This window comes from Peromyscus eremicus, chromosome 1 (genome assembly GCF_949786415.1).
Source record: "Peromyscus eremicus chromosome 1, PerEre_H2_v1, whole genome shotgun sequence".
NCBI lineage: Eukaryota > Metazoa > Chordata > Mammalia > Rodentia > Cricetidae > Peromyscus > Peromyscus eremicus.
The window spans coordinates 114,141,090-114,150,379 of NC_081416.1; the positions used below are offsets into that span (position 1 = coordinate 114,141,090).

General features: G+C 46.9%; 1 long non-coding RNA gene across 1 annotated transcript; it reads left to right on the forward strand.

Annotated features, from left to right (window-relative positions):
• The first annotated feature begins 986 nt into the window (after positions 1 to 986).
• On the forward strand, positions 987 to 8,864 carry LOC131917854 (uncharacterized). Its single transcript, XR_009380758.1, has 2 exons — positions 987 to 1,181; positions 8,570 to 8,864. It is a non-coding gene; the product is annotated as an uncharacterized LOC131917854 (long non-coding RNA).
• The last annotated feature ends 426 nt before the right edge of the window (positions 8,865 to 9,290 follow it).

Below are 9,290 nucleotides of genomic sequence, written 5' to 3' on the forward strand. Positions count from 1 at the left end.
ACCAGGGTTTGAAATCTCACCAGTCCCTAGCTTGCCCCAGAACCACCAAAAATCCACCAACCCCAAGCCCCCCGGGGAAAGCTCTGCCCCCACCCCCAAGAAACCCTGTATAGGCTCTGTACCCTGCTCAGTCTGCTGCTGTTTCTCACCTGAGAGCCAGCTTCTTGGATTCTTCCTTCCCAATAAATCTCTTGAGTGAGAATTTTCACCAGAGCAGAGCCTACCTGTAACAACTTTTGCTGGAGCCAGAGCCCTAGTTCAGCAGAACTGTGACACTTTCACTGCTCCCTTATGGAGCAGAGTTGTTACACTCCAGGGGACCTGAGCAGAGTTGTAACAACTTCGCTGGAGAAATTCTCCCCTGCTGGAACAGAGTTGTTACACTTTCAATGGGGAAACCTTCCCCTGGAGCAAAGCTGTAAGCTGCTATGCTTACTGTGACTTCGTGGTATTCCTTGGCTCCTGACTGCCGGGACACCTTTGCATCCTGTGCAACGCTTACAACAATGGTCTCTTTGATGACTCACAGCTTCTGAGCTCAGTTCTTTCAGAGAACACTTAAAGCATTCCCATCTCAAATCCCAAGACTCTTAATAAAGTATGCCACAGGTGCAATCTCCCCGCAGGACACTAAATTAGAATGCCTGCCACACATCCTGCCTCTGGTTCTTTAGACACAACCTCCCAGCCCATGATTCCTCCCACATTTTTACTAAAAGTCAAATACATATGTGAAAAAAAATTAAGTGGTTTGATGCTAATAAGCAAAGAACACATTTCACCATCATGATCTGTTAGCATGTAAGCAATTTCTTCTCCCCAGAATGAGAAGAAATTTCTGCTCATTTTTCTCATGAAATCTCTACATCCTTAGGTGGTCACCATGTTTCTCTTGCTGCCATGTTTGTATTGAAGCTGGGTTCACAGACCTGAGCTATGTCATTGGTGATGTAAGTGATGACGTCACACAAGGGTTCCTGGAAACTATGGATATCTCTCAGGCCTTCTCAACTCTTAGGAGGGGTGGTTTGAGGGCTTCCTGTGGAAAAACTCACAGAGTTACCTGATCATCAAGGAGACAGGACCCCAAGAGCCAAGTAGGTACTAAAGCTAAGTCATTATAGGTCCACGTTCCATGGCAGAATAAAGTTTCATTGGAGAGCTGCAGGCTCTGTCTTCAGGTAAGGAAGTGCAGAAATATCTGTCCAGCCAGGTTGCTACCAGCTCCTCTGGAAGAGGATGTAAGAAGAAAATTGTAACTCCTTTGGCGAAAACTGCCTCTGGACTTAGGTTCATGAGTTCATATTCGTTGTAATTCAGAGTCCATGGCACTCAGCTCCAGGGAGCTTTGAAGTGATCAGGAACTCATTGCACTCTGGATCCCCCACTGTTCCTTCATGGCCCGTGTCTGGAGTGAGCCCATATTGACTGATGGCAAACTTGTGGTTTCCAGGTACATCTCAGCTGCCCCAACCCTGTGCTGGCTATAAACCAGTATCCTGTGTTTTTATTCCTGTTTCAAGCTGTGATGTGGAAGCTGAGAGCTGAGGTAGACACATTACTGGCATTTGATTGTAGCAGAAACAGGTCGGGATCAGAGGCAGGCTGGGAGGAGAAGACAAGGCCAGGATCAAAAAGATACATGGAAACAAACATCTCAGCTGGGAGTCCCAGGGCCTTGCACCTTAGTTTTATTGGAGAGCGGTCCAGATAACCATTCTTCCTCTTGTGTGTGTAGTGACAGACGGAAAGGCAGGTCATGCAGAGAGGGGCAGAGGGTAGCATTTCATCTAAACCGAATCCTCCATGTCTGAAGATTCTGGATGAGTAATGGACAAGATTGAAAAGCATGGGGAAGGAGGTGATTCCCGTCTGCCATGAGGGAGCTATGGGGTTCTGGGGCCAGCTCATGAAGTGAAGGGATGTCCCAGACAGATGGCCTGAAGATGAAGAAATGGAAGAGGCAGAAGATGTAGCTGAGGCCAGGATAGAAATGCTGGGCCTCATTGTATCCTAAGTCCAAGGATCAGTCATAGACGGATCTGTGATCCAAGGGACCATTGCCCTCGGTGTGGTGGAGGGGACATAAATGAGAGTTAGGGTTGAGAGCATGCAGCCTGTCTAAACAAACCAGAGAAGTCAGCAGAGGCCCTTTCAACTGTTACCCTCGTAAGAAGAACATACCAGACCCTTGGGACATTTTCATGCCTGGCCATCTTTGTTTTCTTTCAAGCCAAGACAAGCACCATCCTCACATTGTAAGGCCCTGCTTTGCCAAAGCACAAAGTAGTGTGCTAAGGCCTTTACATTCCATCAAGCAGCTTGACAGTGACTCCTGGAAGCTGAGGCACCAACACTGGCTTCTTCAGTGGAGCACCTCCACATTGTAGTTCCTGTCCACTGGGGATCTTTTCCCTCTGCGGGAATTTGACACTGTATTCTTGCTCAATCTCTCTGGATTTCAGCCCCTTCTGGGGTGAGGCATGCTCTGCCTCCACATGCCCACTCCTGAAGCTGCAACCAGCTGTCAATAATCTCTTTCTTTTTTCGTCTTCTGTGGAATTACAGGGTGGAGGTACTGACAGATAGAGGTACCACACACTCCTTCCACTTTTTCTCAGGAGCACTCCCCTAATGAGCCACTTTCTCACACACTTTGTGTGGATTCCAGGCTCAGACAGTGGCCTTGAAACAAGCACCAAACCACAGCAAGACTGGAGAATAAGAACTTGGAAATGCTTACATGGAAATTATTCTAACAGTGTTTATTATTTTAAGTGCTAAGGACACAGTTTGCGCTGGAGAGATAGTAAATTGTTTTTCTGGCAAGCAGGACATGAGTGCTATTCCAGAACTCAATTAAATAAAGAGAGAGAGAGCTTGGCACAATGGCACATACTTATAATTGCCGCAGGTGAGTCCCTGGGGCTCTCTGGCCAGCCACCCTCACCTACTTGGCAAGTTTCCGGTCAATGAGAGACTCTGACTAAAAAAAAACTTGTGGGGGAGAAGGCTGGAAAGATGCTGAATCAGTAAATCGCGGTTCAAGCATGAGGGCCTGAGTGTAGACCATAGCACCCATGTACAAGCAAGGCGTGGGGGCAAGTGCTTATAACCCCTGTGCTGGAGAAGAGGGGTGGATACAGGCTGATCCCTGAAGAGCATGGTCAGTCAGCCTAAGAGCCAATGGGCTTCAGGTTCAGTGAGAGACCCGTCTCAGAAAATCAAGGTGGAGAGAGCTTGGAGACACCCGACACTGGTCCCTGGCCTCCACCCCCATATGCACACACCCACATTAATAAGTACATACATCAAGTACACAACATACAGGCACATACGTGCACACATTCACACACACTCATACACGCACACATTCACAAATGCTAAGAACACAATTTAATCTTTCCTTTAAAAAAATTACTGTTTTTGTACTATTTTGATACTGAAGATGTAGACAAGACTTTGAACTCAAAGAAACCTGTTTTTCCAAGAGCTGGGAGGAGCAGTCTGTCTTTGTTTACCTGGGACTTTCCACTGTTCGCAGCAGAAGCCCCACGTTCCAGGAAATGCCTTTAGTCCTGGGAAACTAGGACGTTTGGTCACCCAGCCCAGGACCCCAGGATTTGTTGGCAAGGAAGGTGGGGTCCTGGAGAGGGGAAGTAGACAGGATTTTGCAAGACCACAGAAGGCAAGAGCTGGTATGAGTCTCAGCAACAGCTGAGACCAGGTTCTCAGATAAGGAAAAAGTCTAGCAGTTCAAAAGAGTTGTATTTTCTTTCCCCAAGCCTTAGCAAGAGAGAAAAGCTGAGGGCTGGGGAGAGAGTTCAATGGGTAAAGTGTTTGTCATACAAATGTGAAGACCAGAGACCCGATCTCCAGAGCCCATAATAACACATGGAGAACTCAGTGGCCAGGCTGTGATCCAAGCTCTCCGGAAGCGGAGAAGAGACCCACACAGCATACTGGTGAGCTGTAGTTGGAAAGTTTCTATGTGAAGATGGGCAAGGCCACTTGCCATGGACAGAGGAGTTTGATCATCCTTTCCACTGTAACAGTGTATCTATTCAAGTAATTACAAAGGGATCCACGCTCCTGGTCATCTGACACCAGCCACAGCTGAGTCCATGTGCCATTGTCTTTGTTGTCTGCTGCTATAAATCCTAGGATGTTTTCATGGCCTAACATCACAGTCTGATAAGTCTCTGCCTCTCTGAACCATGAACGTTCTTCCCTAAAAGAGAATATCTTCACAGCAACTTCATTTCCCCACCACTTGTCTCGCCAAACTTCTCCAAACCGATCTTTGCCAGTGCTTTTTGGTAACATGATGGTCCTAGCAATTGTTCTCTGAACAAGCAGCAGTAAACCCTTCGTCCCCGGTAGCAGTGTCGCCACCAACATGGTGAGGACAAGAAGCAGCCAGCAACGTGGAGCAGCAGCTGCCGCCTCCATGGTCCCACCGCCACCATTTGTGGCCTGGCCCCAGCCACAGCTTCTCCTCAGCAAGCCTCCCAGGTTGGCTTTGAACTTGTGATCCTCCTGCCTCTGCCTCCTTTAGCAAATCCTACCAGGATGGGCTACCACAACCAGCCACATGCAGCTTGGGCCTGAGCTGGCCTAAGGCCAGCGGGTTTTTTCAACCCACAGGCAAGCAGGTTTTTTGTGAATTTGTGCCACAAACACTGGGTACCAGATGTAAGACGATTGCTAAACAGTCTTATTAAAAACAAAACAAAACAAAAAAAAAGTGAAGCCAGATATTGTGGTGAAAACTGAAAGATCAGAGGAATAGGACAATCCATAGCCAGCCTCACCTTACCAACTCCAGAGAGAGCTACTTCCTGTATATTCACGCCTATATATCTTTCTGTGCTCTACCATCTTACTTCCTTTCTCTGCCCAGCTCTATCATTTCCTGTCTTGTCTGTCCAGACCTCTATGATTAACTAGTGCTGGGATTAAAGATGTGTGCCACCACGCCTGGATCTGTTCCCAGTGTGGCCTTGAACTCCAGAGATCTGGATGGATCTCTGCCTCCTGAATGCTAGGATTAAAGGCGTGTGCTACCACTGCCTGACCTCTATGTTTAATATACTGGCTAGCTTTGTCCTCTGATCCCCAGGCAAGCTTTATTGAGATGCACAAATAAAATGTTACCACAGTGAGCTCTAGATTCAGTGAGAGATCTTTCCTCCATATGACATGAAAGTCAAAGAAAACAGTTGACATAAGTCTCTGGCCTCCATGTACACGTGTGTGCATACCTGCGTACATAAGTGTGCCCACACAGGTGAACGTGCATAGACACACACAAAAGAAAAGAGGCAATGGCATCACCCAGCCAAGATGAACAAGACCAAGTGTCCGATCCTGCCCACAGGAACTGAGGAACCATTTCCATTCCATACGACTCACCCAACAGGTGGAGAATGACTTGACACCTGAACCTGGGGAAGCCTGACCCAGCCAGGGTTTCCTGCTCTGCCTGAGTCCGCGCCACAGCAGGCATGGTGACTGTGAGCCTGACGTGGCCATTCTGTTCCTGAAGGGAAAACAGACTTTGAGTCAGACTTCTGAAGAAAACACTTTCTCTCCCTTGAGGAAAACCAGCACATGACCCCTGCTGAGCATGAAGTCTAAGTTACCTTACCACACTCACACATACGTGTGTGCTGTTGCGTGACTCACATGACCCCTGCTGAGGCTGAAGTCTGTTACGACGCCAGTCTCAGACAAGTATTGCACATGTTCCCCTCATTTGTAGAAGGTAGGTTTAAAGACATATATATGTAAATATATACATATGTGTTTTTACGTGTCACATGAATGTAGAAGGGGTACTTTTTAGATATATTTTATTAATTCTTTGAGAATTGTATATATGCATATAATATATTTTCATTCTATTTACTCTCCCAATCCTCTTCCTCACTCTCCTAGGTCCACCTACCAGAGTCACACACTTAAAGAAACTGACTTTCCCCCTCCCGGATTCAATGATCAATATCTCCTCAGCCGGGAGCTTACTCATGAATTCACCCTCCATGCAGGAATGTTGACTGGCTGGACTTCGTGCAGGTCCAGTCAATGCCCCCCCCCCAGATTTGTGAGGTCTTGTGTGGGCAGCCACAACTGTCATGACTTCATAAGTGTGCCCATCCTGTCGTGTCCCGAAGACAGTGCTTTGGTCTGGTCCTCTGACCTCTGACTCTTATCATCTGTCCACCCCCTCTCCCAAGTTGTACCCTCAGCTTTCAGGGAAGTGGGGTGATAGAGATGTGCGGTCTGAGGCTGCACAGTCCACAGACTTATTCTCTGCCCTTTAGCCAGCTCTGAGTCCCTCACTAACTTCTGTCCGCTACACAAACGTCTCTGACGAGGTCTGAGAGCGCAGTAATGCATGAGTGTAGAAATACTAGTTTAGAGGGTAGTCTGGTACTATGTCCACTTAGCTACCAACTTCATTTCTCCATGTCCTGCGACAAAAGTGTGTCACCAGAGGGTCTTACCATCAAGTTCTGGTAGGCAGCCAAGAGCAATGCAACAGCTTCTGTTGACCTGGGGGTCTCTGAGACACCTCTGACCAACAACTCGGTCAGTTGGAGGTATCCTATAACTGGTAAGCGAGCTTAGGATATGGCCACCTGTGGCTTCTGGGAGGAGCATCATCCTCTGTAGGGTAGCTCCTATTAAACTCTTTCATAGGAAAAAAATAGACAGATAGCCAGGCTTGGTGTTACATGTTTCCCTCCCCCCCCCCAGATTTGTTTATTTTATTATTTGAAGTGTACTCATATTTTGCCTGTATGTATGTATGTGCACCAAGTGCATGGCTAGAGGTCAGAATAGGGTGTCAAATCCCCTGGGACTGGAGTTACTGACAGTTGTGAGCTGCCATGTAGGTGCTAGGAATCAAACCTGGGTCCTCGGCAAGAGCAACAAATGCTCTTCACCACTGAGCCTTCTCTCCAGCCCTGGAACACATCCTTTAATCCCAGCACTTGAGAGACAAAGGTCGGTGGATATTTGTGAGTTCAAGACCAGCCTGTGGCCTTTTCAAACACCCTTAGTGCCCTCCTCCCATCCACATATCCACATACTCCCTCTTCCTCTCTACCCTCCCATGCCTCTGCCCACTTCCCTGCCCGTTTTCCCCTTGTACCAGAAGATACTTTTAGGGAGCTGTACGGGAGATAAAAGCAGGAAAGGTGGGCCAAGAGACTGTGATGGAGAAAGACAAATACCATGGTTTCTCATGGGGGATCTAGGTGTGTGTGTGTGTGTGTGTGTGTGTGTGTGTGTGTGTGTGTGTGTGTGTAAATAGTCCCAGAGGTCTGAGGAGGAGGGGAGTGGCTGAATCCTGGATCGTGGCTATAGAAAACAATGGGAAGAGGCTGGGGTAAGGTCCTGGGGGAGAACTAGGGCAGTTTACACTCTCCTTCACCTGTGTGCTGTGCCCAGGAGGCCCTCTTAGAGAAGCTGATGTCTTCCTTCCCTCCAGCTACCATAGCATGTCAGCACAAGCTGGGCATGTTAAAACAAAACAAACATATTCTCCCATCATCCTGGAGAACAGAGGCCCGAAGGTCAGGCACTGGCAGGGCTGGTTCAGACTGCAGGCTCTTGTCTCTTTCAAGCTTCTTGTAGCCACAAGGCATGCCTCTAGCCTCTGCCTACTTCACATCACCTCTCCCTTGCCTCTGTGTCTCACCTCCTAAGGACACCAGCCACTTGACATGGGAGTCCTGCCATAAATCAGGGAACAGCATCTCAAGGCCTCTTTAGACCTGCGTCGAACATGCTTTCACATAAATCATATGCACATGCACCAGTTGACAGCTGGACAGTCCTAGGGGAACAGTCCTAGTACATGGGAAAGGGTAATGAGGGGCTTCCTGAGGCACATCCCCTGCAGGGAAATGCAAGTCTCCACCTCAGAAGTGTAGAGGCCAGGCCTGCAAGGAGCTGCTGAAGGCAACCTTGCTTATCACGGTGAAGCTACTTGCAAAGACTGACAGGTTAGCTGTCCTAGCAAATGCTCACGGAAGGAAAAGTTTCTCCTGGGATGACTTAATTTCCGATCTATTTAGAATGAAGTTTAAGCAGAGTGTGGTGGCACACGCCTTTAATCCCAGCACTCAGTGGGCAGAAGTAGGAGAATATCTTGAGTTTGAGACTAATCTGTTCTACATGGTGAGTTCCAGGACAGCCAGAGCTACATAGTGAGACTCTGTCTCATTAAAAAGAAAAAGAAAAAGAAAAAAAAAGGATGGTTAAAACAAAAGAAGTAAAAACAAATATAGGTGTGTGTATATGTATTGGGTTTTGTTTTGTTGTTGTATTTTTGGTCACTTCCTATATCAGCAGATGTTCAAATAATGAACAGATACTCCTGGACTTACAGGGGGGTTAAGATAAGCCCCTAAGTTGGGAATATGGTAAGTAAAAAAAACTGTATTTAATAAATTTAACCTCCTGAACATCGTCGCATGGCATGCCTGCCTTAAGCAGGCTCAGAACACTGCTAGAGTTTGCACAATCATGTAACATGAAGCTTATTTTATAATAGAGTGCAGTCTGGTGAATGATGTCCTCAGAAGAAGGGAGTGGTTGAATGGGCACACAGCATTGGTATACGGTTACCAGAAAAGTACAGCTTCTCCCCAGTGCATATAGCTTTTGTACCATCATAAAGCTGAAAGTTGGCAAGTCAAACCATTGCAGGTTCGAGGACTGTCCAGCTCATGATCCCAACTTCTGTCTACAAAGATGCTCATCCATGTGCTCGCACAGCTGGGCTCAGCCTCGTGAAATGAGCCTGTAGTGCCCCATGGTTGTCTTACAAATAAAAAATGAGACCTGTATACTGTCCTTCCCTACATGGTCACATGATCTCAGGGATGTAGCATTGCAGGCTTGGATGTCATCACAGGAGGCTTGGAGAAGATCATTGCAAGTTTCTGGCTTTCTCTAAGTACAAGCTATGAAAACTAATATGGATATCCAGCAAAACCTGTTCACCCATACCCAAAATTTATTATGCAAAATTATTTGGTCCAAGAGAAAAAAAGCTTACAAAATATCTTCAGTAACTTACATAATAAAGTAAAAATTTAGTATGAAGCTATGGATATTTTATTCTCCTCCCCACTTTTCCCTAGCCTCATTCTACTTAAGCAGCAGCAATAGGCTCTATCTACCCTAGCAGAAAGTAGAATGAACAGGAGTTGATTTAAGTGCTCATTGGCTTATAACCATTCCCTTTTAACCAATAATGGACCATTGTTGTA